This window comes from Mesocricetus auratus, unplaced genomic scaffold (assembly GCF_017639785.1).
Source record: "Mesocricetus auratus isolate SY011 unplaced genomic scaffold, BCM_Maur_2.0 Super-Scaffold_4256, whole genome shotgun sequence".
In the NCBI taxonomy this organism is placed as follows: Eukaryota; Metazoa; Chordata; class Mammalia; order Rodentia; family Cricetidae; genus Mesocricetus; species Mesocricetus auratus.
Genome location: NW_024429182.1, coordinates 47,677,798 through 47,692,659, shown reverse-complemented (window position 1 = coordinate 47,692,659; position 14,862 = coordinate 47,677,798). Strand labels below are relative to the sequence as shown.

Sequence of the window (14,862 nt, the reverse complement as noted above, 5' to 3'; positions counted from 1 at the left end):
CCTAGCAAAACTCTTGATGTTGAAGAAGTACCACTTTGCCCTGAACACATTCACATATTTCTAGACAGATACCCATCTCTCCTTGATTTTAAGGTCTTAAGTAGTTCCCTTAAGCATTTAACTGCCTTCATGGTTTGTATTTTTCTTAGCTCTAGCCCTGTAGCTTTGTTTAATCTCTTAAAACAAAATAAAACAATCTTGCTAGGCACATACCTGTATTCCTAGCATTCAGGAATGTGAAGCAGGAGGATCATTCATTTTTATTCTTAAATTGAGCAAGATTGAAGATTCAGCAAACTATAGTAAGAAGAGCAGAAGAGGACAAGAAATGGGAGAGATGGTTCAATCACTTGCTGTTCTTCCAGAGGGCCGAAGTTTAATTCTTATCACCCACATTGTCAGTTCACAGCTGTCTATAATTCCAGTTCCACAGAATCTGATGTCTCTTCTGATTTCTGTAGACACAAAGGCATGGTGCTAAGGTATACATATAGACAAAGCACCCATACATAGACTTTTTAAAAAGAAGAACAGTGAGAAAGGAAGTTGGATCTAAGAACAGACTACTAGATGGGATGATACTGTTGTTAAGAGTAGAATATAATGGGAGAGATTTTGTTTTGTTTTTTAGAAAGGGTTTCTCTGTGAAGCCCTGGCTGTCCTGGAACTCACTATATAGACCAGGCTGGCCTCCAACTCAGTGATCTGCCTGCCTCTGCCTCCTGACTGCTGGGATTAAGGGCATGAGCCACCACCTCTGATTTTTTTGTTTCGGTCTATTTATTTTACATCCTGACTGCAGTTTCTCCTCCCTCCTCTCCTCCCAGCCCCTCCCCCAACCTTCCTTTTGCCTCCCCTCACCCCATCCATCTCTCTACCATTTCTGTTGAGAAAATGTCAGGCCTCCTGTGAATACTAACAAATTATGCTGTATCAAGTTGTAGTAAGACTAGACACCTCACCTTGTATTAAGGCAACCCAGTATGAGGAGTAGAGTCCCAGAAGTCAGGCAAAGAGAGACAGCCCCCACTTCCACTGGGCAGGAGGCTCATTAGAAGACCAAACTCACATATGTGCAGAGGGCCTAAGTCAGTCCCATAGAGGTTCCCTGGTTGTTGGTTCAGTCTGTGTGAACTGTGAGCCCCGGTTAGTTGATTGGCCTTCCTCTCTTCATCCAAATTCCCTGAGTTCAGCCTAGTGCTTAGCTGTGGGTCTCTGCATCTGTTTCCACCAGTTGCTGGATGAAGTGAGAAGTTTAGTCTTAACTTTAGCATAAACCCTGTTGTTAGATGGCTGACCTTGAGGAAGGATCCACAAGGCTAAAAATCTGGTGAGAGAACATAGTACTTCATAACTTAGAGACCTGGGAACTGAAATTCTAGGAGGAGCCGGGCCTTGCTTGTAGCATGTGTTAACTAATAGTAAAATCCCAGAGAATGTGCTATTTAGCTTAAAAGTGTTTTTTAAACCTAAGAATAAAGAATGTAGTCAATTATACTAGACGATAAGAATTTATGGTGCAACAGTTAAAAACTGATATCAAGATGTGTATGAGTTTTGTCTGCAAATGTATGTGCAACCATTTATGGGCTAGGGCTTGCAGAAGTCAGAAAAGGGTGCCAGATACCCTGGAAGTAGTTACAGACTATAGTGAGCCACCATGTTGGGTGCTGGGACTGAACCTCTGAAAGAGCACGTGCTGTTAACTACTGAGACATCTCTTCAGCCCCAGAAAAATTGCTACCTGGTGAAATACAGTAAAAGGATAGAGCATACCAGCTGAAAGATCAAAGACCCACTTTAGTAAGTTCAAGACAGAGGTGCTTAGTAAGCGCCCATAGCTACCTTATGTTGCATTTTTTTTTTCAAAACTGTAGCTATTGAATCACTGAAGTTGCCTTCTTAAACATTAGGCAGAGAAGACATGGCTTATGAATTTCTACTTTGGGAGTACAGTGAGGTTTACTGTGTGGGAAGGTCAAAGTGGACTTAGGCTTTTCCTTCAATCTACAATTAAGTAGATTGACTTGTGATCTCTGAAAATTAATGGGTGTGTCAGATTTTAGCAACCAAGCCTTTAATCTGACAATTCAGCATCCTCAAATGATCTAATAGCATTATTTTCACTTTCTTTCCCCTTGCATTAGAGACACAGTTATGAATAGCTTGCAGGTCTCATGACAGCCCCTGCCTTACTTTTTAGCTTGCAAGTGTTGCAAGGAAGGCTGTTCAGAGGAACTTGCTCATTATTCAACGTGACTCTCCAAGCTCCCAATTTAGCTGAATTCATTCTCCAAAGTGATGCTAACCAAAATTGGACATGAGGTCTCCAAAGCATGTAGAGGAAAAACCTAAGTGATTGTTTGTGTGTTTGTTTTTTGTTTTTTTGTCCATTGTCATCCTTAAATTGCTTAGATTGTATCAGTTTGAAGAACAAGAAATGCTGGTGATACTGCTAACCCAGCATACACAAATCCCTGAGTTTGATCCCTAATACTGCATAAACTGGGCAGTCTCAGCACTGGGGAGGTGAGGGGAGAAATCAGAAGTTCAGTGTCATCCTCAGCAGCAAAATGAATTCATGGCCAGCCTGGGATACATCACAATATAGGGAAAACATCTAATACTTGATAAGCCAGTCAAAATAAACCTAAAAGTTATTAAATGAAAATCCCAATGCCAGGGGTGGACTACCTCATGAGCTATTGGTGAGGGAGTTCCCTGAGGCCCCCAGTCAGTTGCCACCTCTGTTGGTTGCCACCAGAACTAGGTAGTAAGACACTATTTCTTAAGGGCTTTGGTCTCAGGACATAAAGAAATCAAGCTGGAAATTTCCTATGTGTTAGCTAGATCTTATAGTGCTGGAAGATGCTATGCAAGCTGATGAGAACTGTCATCAGTAGTCTTATTCGGCTGTGGGCCATTGCTACAACTATACAGACCAGCTAGGCTAGCTGAGCCCACTGGTACAATAGTGTCAGGTGTGTTATGGGGATAACCAACCACTTTCTACATGGGATTGGTGCTTGCACCACAGGAGAATAATCACATCTGATACTGTAAACCTAGTCAAAAGCCCATGACTAGGGAGGTCATAAGCCCAAGGCAGAAAACTACTGCTGTTGTCTTGCTAATAAGAATGATTTATCCATCAAGTTGCCTTCAAAATAGTGATGTGCATATGCCTATAACTTACTTTTTTAAGATTTATGTATTATGGCTGGGTGGTGGTAGCGCACGCCTTTAATCCCAGCACTCGGGAGGCAGAGGCAGGCAGATCTCTGTGAGTTCGAGGCCGGGCTGGACCAACAGCCTCCAGAACAATACAGAGAAACCCTGTCTCCTAAAAAAAAAAAAAAAAAAGATTTATGTATTATGTATACAGTATTCTGCCTGCATATATGCCTGCAGCCAAGATGAGGGCACCAGATCTCATTACAGATGGTTGAAAGCCACTATGTGGTTGTTGGGAATTGAATTCAAGATCTCTAGAAGAGCAGTCAGTGCTCTTAACCACTGAACCATCTCTCTAGCCTGAGAAACTTCTTTTTAACAGTGGTCAGAGGTGACTTCAGAGACTCTTAACAAGTCAAAGTATTGAGAGTAAATGACGAATGTATATAAATGGGGAATTTATGTCACTCCCTACAACTCTCTGGGCACTATTGGAAGAAGGGGTGGAAAGAATGTAAAAGACAGAGGAAGTAAGGGAACAAGGTTGAATACTGACTTCTTGGTATGATATGACTATTGGAATCTTGAACTCATAGCATCTGTGATCATTTTTGCAAGGTTAGACAGATCAACATCCGGTTATGGAAGCCGGAGGGCTCATGGAGTCCCACACACCCTGAGGCTTTGTGTGCAGCTAATGGTTGATGGGTGTGGTCACTAGTAAAGTATCCCTGCTTCTGTAAACAAACCCTACCTATAATCCTATAAGAAACCCTAATGAACAGACAGGAAAATGAAAGGGTGACAAGTTGGGAAGAGGAGAGGGTTGGTAGGAAGGGGAAGGAGGCAGAGAATAATGGAGGGGTGAATGTGATCCAAATAGATAATGCACATATATAAAAATGCAATCAATTTTTGTGTGGAATATATGCTCATTAAAAAAAGCATCTTGAGCCAAGTGTGGTGCACACCTTTAATCCCAGCACTCAGGAGGCAGAGGCAGGAGGATCTCTGTGAGTTCAAGGCCAGCCTGGTCTACATAATGACTTTCAGGACAAGCAAGGTCTATGCAGAAAGACCCTGTCCAAAAAAGTATAATTTAAAATAAAAAGCTAGGAATTTAGTGGATTGCCCTTGAAGTGATTCCACCATGAACATGCACACAAAGATATCAATTAGAGACATTTTGCATTTATATTAAATATGCCAAGGCCATCTTTCTGTATCAGTGCAGAGAGAGCCACCCTGCTTATGATTGTGTGTCCGTCCCACTGTGCTAAAATTTAACTTTCAAATCAATAAATTTCAATCTTCAAATATTTCTTGTCTGTCACCATTTCTCATGAAGAATAAACAAAGATAAGCCTACACAACTTTCCATTTCTGTAGCTATTTTATAATGTAGAAAGATTACACTTTTAAAAAACAGATTTGCATGCATATTATCGTTTTGCCTGTTTGTATGTGTTCCATGAGCCATATTTCCACCCCAAACAAAACTTTTCTACTTTGATCTTCTTGCCTTTTGAAACAGAATGGCCAGCTGTAATTGTACTGCCAAAATAGCATCTAGATGTTCTCAACCTGTGGGTCTCGACCTCTTTGGAGTCAAATATCAGATATCTTGCATGTCATATATTTACATTATGATTCAAAACTAGCAAAATTACAGTTATGAAGTAGCAATGAGGTAATTTTATGGTTGGGGTCAGCACAAAGGAGGATCTGTATTAAAGGGTTTGCAGCATTAGGAAGGTTGAGAACCACTGACTACTAGACCATCCAGCTAGTAAGGACTAAAGCTGGGATTTGTGTCCTAGCTGGAAGGTAGCTCCTCATCCTAGATCCGAGCTTTGTGCAGGAACAGCTGCAAAGCTGTGCAGCTTGAAGGCCACATCTGCAGCCTCCCTGATTGGCTTTCAATGACTTTACTTTCAGCAGGCAGATTAAGCAGTTGCCTCTTGGGAAATGTCCAAAAAGGGAACTGGGTTTGTGATAAAGATTTGAATCACAGGCATGGGTGCAGTGCTGTAGGTGTGGATCCTGGGAAGGAAAAGCAAATGGCATTACTTCCATTCTACCGATGTGACACACGGGTCACAGGTGGCTTGTTCCTTCTGTGGTTTAGTGCATTCACATTTAAGCTGCACGAATGCAGAAATTGCCCTGTTTACCCCAGAACCCAGCACAGTGCTGACACATAGTAGGCAACCAACACACATCTGGCTGTGAAATAACTGTACAATGATGAGACCAAGCTTAAAGGTGATATTTCAGGAACCCCTTTAAACGGGCACAAAGTGTGAAGTCTGTTTCTGGAGGCCTATTTCTACATTGTCACTCATTTTATCAGCAAGTCAGGAACTATCATGTAAGTCAGACCTTATTGTTCTGGTATAGCATCCAGTCCTAGTGGGATACTTGTAGTGGTAAGTACTAGAAAGAAGCCATGAGGGTATTAATGACTTTGAATGGAGGGGGTTGTAAATGGCAGGATGGGGGAGGGTCAAGAAAACATGAATGAAAAGAGAACAACTCCACAAAAGAAGCCCATGAGAACTTCAAGAAATGGTGACAGAAGCTTGTAATCACTGCATGTGAGAGGCTGAAACAAGGGGATCACTGTCTGAATTCAAGGCTAGATTGGGCTACAGAGTGAGACCCTGTATAAAAAAAAGTTTAAGAAACCACTAGTGGCTACAAAGCGAGTTCCAGGAAAGCCTCCAAAACAATACAGAGAAACCCTGCCTTGAAAAACCAAAAAAGAAAAAAAAAAAAAAAAGAAACCACTAGTGGGCCTGGAAAGATGGCTCAGTGGTTAAGAGCACTTTCTGTAATTGGGTGGTTAAGAACACTGACTGCTCTGGAAGAGGCCCAGGGTTTAGTTCTCAGCACCCACATACTAGCTTACAACTATCCATAACTCCAGTTCCAGGGGATCCAGTAGCCTCTTCTGACCCCTGCAGACATGTGTAAGTACAGGTAAAACAGCACATAAGATAAGGTAAGTCTAAAAGAAGAAAGGAAACCACAGAAGGTCAATGTCTTTGGAGTAACGGAGGTGGCATCATATGACAAGCATTAGAAAGTGAGCAGAATAGACCACAAACGCTGGAAAGGGGTCTAGTCTCATTGCACTAGAAAGGCAGCATCTTTAAAAGCAAAATGAAAGCAAACACCAGATATCCATTAGCCATCACCACGGCATGGAAGTAGAAATAGACCTATGAACTAAGCTATTGCTATAACAAAGTTGCTAAAGTAGTCAACTTCTAACAAAAAGAGAGGTGCCTTGTTCTGCTTTGCTGAGAGTCCAAGAGCATGGCTCCAGAATCGGGCTGAGGGCCGTGTGCTGCTCCGTGAACAATGGAATGCTGGAGGAAGTGAGCGTGCAGAACTGAGGAGCAGAGCAACTGACCCACTGCACAACTAACCCACTTTTATAGCACTTTATTAATTCCTTCATGAGAGTGGCGACCCTATAACCTAACTACCTCTTAAAGGTCCCATAGCCTCTTAATCATCTCATGTGAGCAACTGAACTTCAACGTGAATTCTACTGGCAAGTCACACCCACAGTGTAACAGGTACCCTAATGAAATCTCATACCATTTTCCCTCTCCTGCAAGATGCAGAATCTGCACCTCTAAAAGGTAAGGTGACTAGTTAGTTGTAAAGGTGTTTCCCTATAATCTCAAGACTTGAAAGGTAGAGGCAAGGGGCCAGGAGTTGAAGACCAGCCTAGCTACATGACACTCTGTCTCAAAACAAAACAAAAATGAAATCATTGAGGAAATAACTTCTTAAAAACATTTACTCTGTGTGTGTGTGTGTGTGTGTGTGTGTGTGTGTGTGTGTGTGTGTGTACATGAGTGCTAGTGCCCATGGAGGCCAGAAGAGCTGGAGTTATAGATGGGTGTGAGTTGACCAAGTAGGTGCTAAGAACTGGATGCAGGTCCTCCTGACCCACAACTGCAAATGCTTTTTAACCACGGCATTTGTTTCACCTTGCCTGCCTAAAGCACCTGATTGGTCTAATAAAAAGCTGAATGGCCAATAGTTAGGCAGTAGAAGGATAGACAGGGCTGGTGGGCAGAGAGAATAAATAGGAGGAAACAATTAACTTTTAAAAAGTAAAGGCAAGTAAGAAACAATGACATCTTTAAATTTGCAAGCAAATATGCCGGGCGTTGGTGGCGCACGCCTTTAATCCCAGCACTCGGGGGGCAGAGGCAGGCGGATCTTTGTGAGTTCGAGACCAGCCTGGTCTATAAGAGCTAGTTCCAGGACAGCCTCCAAAGCCACAGAGAAACCCTGTCTCGAAAAACCAAAAAAAAAAAAAAAAAAAAAAAAAAAAAAAATTGCAAGCAAATAGACAGAACTAGGAAAAAAACATCCTGAGTGAGGTAACCTTGACCCAGAAAGACAAAATATGTACTCACTCATAAGTGAACACCAGTTGAAAAGCAAAGTATAACCAGCTACAATCCACAACCCCAGAGAAGCAAGATCCCTCTTCCAGAAACATGAAAGCGGACGTGGAGATCTATAACTAACCATTGGACCAACCTCCCAGAGTACAACTGAAGTGGGGGAGGAGCGATAATATGAACAAAGGAGTCAAGTCCATGATGTGGAAGCTCACAGAACCAGCTGACCAGAGCCAGTAAGAGATCACTGAGTCGGCACTCTCTACTGAGAAACTAGCACAGGACAGAAGTAGGACCCCTGAACACAGGTGACAATGGTGTGGCGTGGGCAGTATATGAAGCCACTGGCAACGGGACCCAGATCTAACTCTAATTCATAAACTGACTTTGTGGAGCCCATTCTATATGGAGAGATTCCTTGCTCAGACTGGGGGAAGGGGCGCCTTGGTCCTATCTCAACGAGGTGATGGGAGAGACTTAGTTGACATCCTAGGGGAGGCCTTGCCCTCTCTGAAGAGCAGATGGGAGGTGGGAAGGGTAAAGGTTAGGAAAGGAGAACGGGAGGAGAGAAGGGAGGGGGAACTGGGATTGGAATGTAAAAAACAAATTTAAAAAAGTAAAGGCAAATGATAAAATAAATATAACAGTTCTTTATGCTTTTCTGGAGCTCTGAGTCTCCTTGTACACATACCCTCGTTCTTGAGTTCCGTCCTTGCCTGCCTTCTACGTGCCGGCTCCTGACCCTCCTCATCCACCTTCTCTGCCTTTGTGTCCTCTAGTGGTCTGTCCCATTTTCTCCTGAGCCATTTCTTCCTTTCACTGCTACATTAGATAGCCATACAGGGCCTTCTTTTCTCTTGTCGTGCCTCCTCTCATTCGCTTATTTTTATCTGCACCCTTTTCTAAGTCTTCAAAGGCCCATCCCACAAGTTTCTTGCGCCAGCCCCGTCTTTTCCGTGCTCCTGCTGCATAGACTCTATCTTCTCTTGCTTCTCTTGCTTTTCGAAAAATAGTTAGTCTTAGTTTCCTGGTGTCTCCTGTTTCTGGAGCTTCTCTTTGGAGTCTCTAGTTTGACCTGTGCGTTGTTGAGCTGCGGGAGGCAGGCTTCTCCTGCTCCGTTCACGGAGCCTGCCTTTGCTGCTGGTCGCTGGTGACTGGGGCTTTCAGCCCCTGGGCTTCTCACTGTTCCCCGTTCAATCTGTCTCCTCCCAGAAGAACCTTGGGAACATCTGCTCTTGCTTTTGCTTCTTGAGCTCATTGCTGAGTGCTATCTTTGCTTTCCACTCCTCACCCACCTTCTCCCATGGACACAAACCAATTTAGTATTGAGCTCTTCAAAGCAGTTCCTCAATTGCCGTAAAAATCCTGCCTCTCTTTCCTCCTTTTTTTTTTTTTTTTGTTTGTTTGTTTTGGTTTTCGTTTTTCAAGACAGGGTTTCTCTGTATTGTTTTGGAGGCTGTCCTGGAACTAGCTCTTGTAGATCAGGCTGGCCTCAAACTCACAGAGATCTGCCTCCCAAGCGCTAGTATTAAAGGCGTGCACCATCAACACCCAGCCCTTCTTCACTCTTAATAACTTGATTTTCTCTCTTATTCTATATCTTTTCTCTTCAGTGCTTCTTCTTTCAATTGCGTTTTTAAAATATGCATTTTCTTTTGATTCTAAAAGTTTACATAACTTATCTCTTTTCAGTGTTGATGATAAAGTCTTAGCTAGGGTTTCTGTTGCTGTGATGAAACACCATGACCAAAAAGTGAGTTGGAGAGGAAAGGGTTTATTTGGCTTATGCTTCCACAGCACTGTTTACCATAGAAGGAGTCAGGACAGGAACTCACACAGGGCAGGATCCTGGAGGCAGGAGCTGAGGCAGAGGCCATGGAGGGATGCTGCTTACTAGCTTCCTCTCATGGCTTGCTTGGCCTGCTTTCTTATAGAACCCAGGACCAACAGCTCAGGGACGGCATCCTGGCCTGGGCCGTCTCCCATTGATCACTAATTGAGAAAATGCCTTACAGCTGGATCTCATGGAGGCATTTTTCTCAACTGAGGTTCCTTCCTCTCGGATGACTAGCTTGTGCCAATTTGACACACAAAACTAGGCAGGACACCTTTCATGGCATACTTGATTCTTGCTTGCACAAGACTGTTCAAATATTTGCAAACATTGTGCCAGGCCCAGTCACTTTCCTTCAGAGGAGCTCATCAATGTGACTCAATGGAAGCCGAAGTAGTATATTACTTCTGGTGTCTGCACTGGAGATTCTTTTCAGATGTTGGTTAGCCCCTTGAACCTTAGGAAGCTTGGCTATGGTTCCAGTGGGTTAGAGTGCATGGTCGCCGTGCCTGAGAGCATGACAGGAGGCAGGTAGGCAGAGTGCTGGATCTAGATGGGAGCTAATATGTTGTGATAACAACTATAAGGGAGAAACAAGACAGACAGAGAGAGAGAGAGACAGAGAGAGAGGGGCTTTTTTCATCTCATTTTCTTCATGCTGCCTATGACAAAGTTAGAAATAACTGGAGCTATGGCTAAAAGTAACCTTACCAACAGAAGCAATACAGGATGCAAGAAGCTGTATCTGAAGATTTCAGGGATCCTCCACAATAAGCCTCCACACCAACCGGAGCTACTTTTCCGGAGTCTTTCTTTGCATATGAAAGGGTTGTGTTTAATCCAGCATAAACTGAGTTTCTGTTACTTGAAAAATAATCCTAGCCAATTATCACAAAGGACTTTTACTGTCATTTAAGTGCTATTAAGAAAAACACTTTTTTGGCCGGGCATTGATGGCAAATGCCTTTAATCCCAGCACTTGGGAGGCAGAGGCAGGTGGATCTCTGTGAGTTCAAGGCTAGCCTGGTCTACAGAGCGAGTTCCAGGACAGCATCCAAAACAATACAGAGAAACCCTGTCTCAAAAAAAAAAAAGAAAAGAAAAACATTTTTTGATTTTTTGAGACAGGATTTTTCTGTGTAACAGCTCTGAACGTCACTTTGTATACCAGGCTGACTTCAAACTCACTGAGATCCACCTACCTCTGCCTTCCTAGTGCTGGGATTAAAGGTGTGTGTCACCACCATGCCTGACAAGAAAAGCACTTCCTAATTGTTACAGATTTTGAGGAATCCATCCCCCAGAGCCTCCAATTTTCTCTGCAGTGCAAAGCATGCTTTTCTGGTGTGAAACAAAGGGACTACATACCTAGAAGAGGGTGGTAGTTCTGCCACTTTGTAAAAAAAAAAAAAAAAAAAAAAAAAACTTTTTTGGTTTGTTTTTAGAGACAGTTTCTCGTGTAGTTTTGGAGCCTATCCTGGTACTCACTCTGTAGACCAGGCTGTCCTGGAACTCACAGAAATCCACCTGCCTCTGCCTCCTGAGTGCTGGGATGCTATCAAAATAAGTCAAATGTTATTCTGTTGTGTTGATGACATCTTGACACCTGCTATTTATCTGTCTGGGGGCTCACACACCATGGCACAGACATGCAGGTCAGATGATAACCTGAGGGAGTTTGTTCTCTCCATCCTTCCCATGCGTTCTGAGGATGGAATTCAGGTCATCAGGTCTGGGAGCAAACACCTTTCCATGCAGAGCTATCTCACTGGCCCTTGTTTATTTAGTTTTCTTTCCTTTTTGAAAGGAGGCCTCATATAGCCCAGGCTGTCCTCAGACTTGCAATATAACCAAGAATAGCCTTGAGCTTCTGATCCTCCTACCCCTGCTTCCCCAGTGCTGGGACTTCCAGCATGTGGCACCATACCCATTTTTCACTGTGGTGATGGGGACTGAACCCAGAGTTTTGTGCACACTAGGTGTGTGCCTTGCCCACTGAGCCATGTCTCCCGCCTCTGTGACTCATTTGAATGAATTCAGCTTTTTTTTCTTCCCTCTCTTTAAATCAGGGCAGGTGAGATGACTCAGTAGGTAAAGGCTCCTGTCACTTAGCACAACGACTGAAGCTCAAATCCCAGGACCCCATGTGGAAGGACAGAGCCAGTTCCCAAAAGTTGTCCTTTTACTTTCTCACGAGAACTATGGAATGTGCACACACATAAATAAATAAATAATTTTAAAGAAGAAAATTCTGAAACAAAATTGTGAGTTAAAAAAGGCAAAAATTGTTGGGCAGTGGTGGCTCACACCCTTAATCCCAGCACTTGGAAGGCAGAGGCAGATGGAGCTCAGTGAGTCTGAGGCCAGCCTGGTCTACAAAGCCTGTTTCAGGATAGCCAGGACTGTTACATAAAGAAACTCTGTCTCGGACCTGGAGAGGTGACTCAGAGGTTAAGAGAGTTAACTGCTCTTCCAGAGGCCCTGAGTTCAATTCCCAGCAATCACATGGTAGCTCACAACCATCTATAATGAGATCTGGTGCCCACTATATACATAATAAATAAATCTTAAAAAAAAAGAAAAGAAACCCTGTCTCAAAAAAACATAAAACAAAAACAAAACAACAACAAAAAGAAGGCAAAAATTGCCAGGTGGTTGTAGTACATGCCCTTAATCCCAGCACTTGGGAGGCAGAAGCAGGTGGATCTCTATGAGTTTGAGGCCAGCCTGGTCTACAAAATGAATTCCAAGACTATTACACAGAGAAACCCTGTCTTGAAAACCCTAAATAAATGAATGGAAGATGACAAAGCATAGGTAATATATGACATGCCTAGTCACATCTGTGTTTGAACATAGAGTCTGCCTTTGCAAGGTACTTTACTTGTTTGAGTCTCTGTCCTTTCAGCAGAAACGCAGCTAGAAGTGAGGCTGGCATGAAAACATAAACGGTGCGATCCATGAAGACACTTTAAACAAATAATCATATACTTCTGCTTCTAAAAAATTCAAATGTTTCCAGGCTTCTCTACAACATGTCTGAAGCTGTCACTGAAAACTATTTGAAGCGGGGAGATGAAGAGAGGGACACCTTTAGTCCCAGCACTTAGGAAGCAGAGGCAGGCCGGTCTCTGTGAGTTCGAGATCAGCCTGGTCTACAAGAACTTTCAAAGCCACAGAGAAACCCTGTCTTGGGAAAAACAAAACAAAACAAAACAAAGAAAGCCATTTGAGCTTTTAGTTGCTGGGACAAAATATCTATTAAAAAAAAATTTGGGTTGTTGTAGAAAGATGGCCCAGTGGTAAGATTACTTGTTCTTTCAGAAGATGAAGCATGGTTCCCAGTACCCTAATCATGTAGCTCACAACTTCCTGTAACTCTAATTCCAGGGGATCTGACACTGACTGACCTCTCCAGACACTGCTAGCATGTGGTATGCATACAAACCAGTAGGCATAAATGCACACACATTAAAAAAATAGCTTTTAAAGTTAAGTTAGAAAAATAGTGTTAACAACAAGGACAACTTAAGGGATGAAGGGCTGATTTTGGTCTCATGGGTTCAACCCATGCTCACTTAGTTCCATTGCTAAGGGGCCCAACTGTGATAAAATAGAACATCAAGGCAGGGGATGAGTGGTAGATGGGGCATTTCCCTTCTTAGCAGAAGGCAGGGCAACAGAGGAAGAGTCCAGAAGTAAAGATAAACCCTTCAAAGGCTGGCCCTTAGGCCTCACAAACCTACTTCCTCTCACCAGGCCCCATCTCCTACTAGCCTATTCAGCTATGAATTTACAAATGATGAGGCTAGATCCTGTGATACCATCATCTCTTATTATGGCCATTAGGGAAGGACCAAACCTTCTGCGTATGAAGCATCTGTGGAAGGGATGCTTCAAACCTGAACCACAACTTGGAGAAGATATGTTGGGCTCTAATGACCTTGCATAATTAATAATTACAGTTAGTATTTAGTATCATAAATCAAGGCACATTTCCTGTGTTTTCATTTAATCTTCCCCCAAATCCTTAAGAAACAGTTATTAATATGGTGATTGGATAATTGTCAAGTTGTTGTATAAACAGCCCAAGATTGAATTTATTTAGCAAAAACAGGATTTATGCCCAGGTGATCAAATCCCTGGGACACTGTGACCGAATGAGGGGCACAAAGCTCTCCTTATCTGAAAACACACAATGTGGTTCTTGCACCTAAGGATGGAAAAGCAGAAGGCACATTACCTCCCTCTCTGTCAAGGATACATTCTGACACCTTCACTCTGTCTCCTTAGTTTCAATGAATTACATCATTCTGTTGCCCAGACTTTAGTGAAAGAGGAAGGTTACAAGGCTCAGAGACAACCCTTGCTCCAGGAAAAGTTAGAAAGCAAACAAAGGAAACTAGACCAATCCCCAGTGACCACAAAAATAGAATTCATTCCCCAAGCTCTTTGACACTCTGACTACAGTACCTGGAACTGGTAGGCACTAAGAATCGCTTAGGGAGAGCAGGAATTTAGCGTCTCTCTGTCAAGCAACAACGGGGTTACCAAGTACAGCCTTCTAGCTAGGTCTTTCATGTAGGTTAAGAGAACTAATGAAGTCTTGACCTAGGAGGGGAAGTGCTTATGGAGCATAGGATACTCTGGAGCAGCCCCTTAGATGTCCATTTTAGGACTAAGCACTGTCCTCAGCTGCAAGTGCTGTTGCCTGACAGCTCACAGCTGAGTGTCTGCTTCTCAGGCTTGTCCACTCCCTGGGCAATCTTCAGGGAAAAGGCTGAGTCTTATCTACTCTGAAGCTGATCCCAGTCCAGCTCATGCTGTGCTTGAGGGTCTCTATTGCCATTGCATTCATTCTTCTGCTTAAGGGAGTGCTTCCATAAAGCCTTGGAAGAATTCAGTCTAAGACAAACTCAAATTACTTCACATTCATATTTACAAGGAGACTCCTGGGCCAGGCAGTGGTGGTACACGCCTTTCATCCCAGCACCCAGGAAGCTAAGGTAGTCAGATCTCTGAGTTCGGGACCAGCCTGGTGTACAGAGCAAGTTCCAGGACAGTCAGGGCTATACAGAGAAACCCTGTCTCAAAAACAAAACAAAAATAAAGAACCAAAGAGACTCCTACTGTCTCTTAAAACAACAAATCAGTTGTCGGGACATGGTGCTGTCATGCTAGGAAGGTGGATCTCTGTCAGTTCAAAGCCAGCTTGGTCTACAGAGTAAGATCTAGGCCAGCCTGAGCTACATGGTGAGTACTTTAACTGAAAGCACACATGCACAAACCAATCAATAATTAAAATTTAAAAAATGAAGTGAGGGTAAAATTAGGGGCTCCCAATGCCTACATTGGACTACATTAACAAGATTTACACCACCACAAACATCTGCACCATTAGCAAAATATCACATGGTCAAAGTT

General features: G+C 43.1%; 1 long non-coding RNA gene across 1 annotated transcript; it reads right to left on the bottom strand.

Annotated features, from left to right (window-relative positions):
* Window positions 1-236: 236 nt before the first annotated feature.
* LOC106021056 lies at window positions 237-8,940 on the bottom strand. The gene is made up of 2 exons (XR_001196409.3): window positions 8,296-8,940; window positions 237-455 (listed from the first exon to the last, which is right to left on the bottom strand). It is a non-coding gene; the product is annotated as an uncharacterized LOC106021056 (long non-coding RNA).
* Between the last annotated feature and the right edge of the window lie 5,922 nt (window positions 8,941-14,862).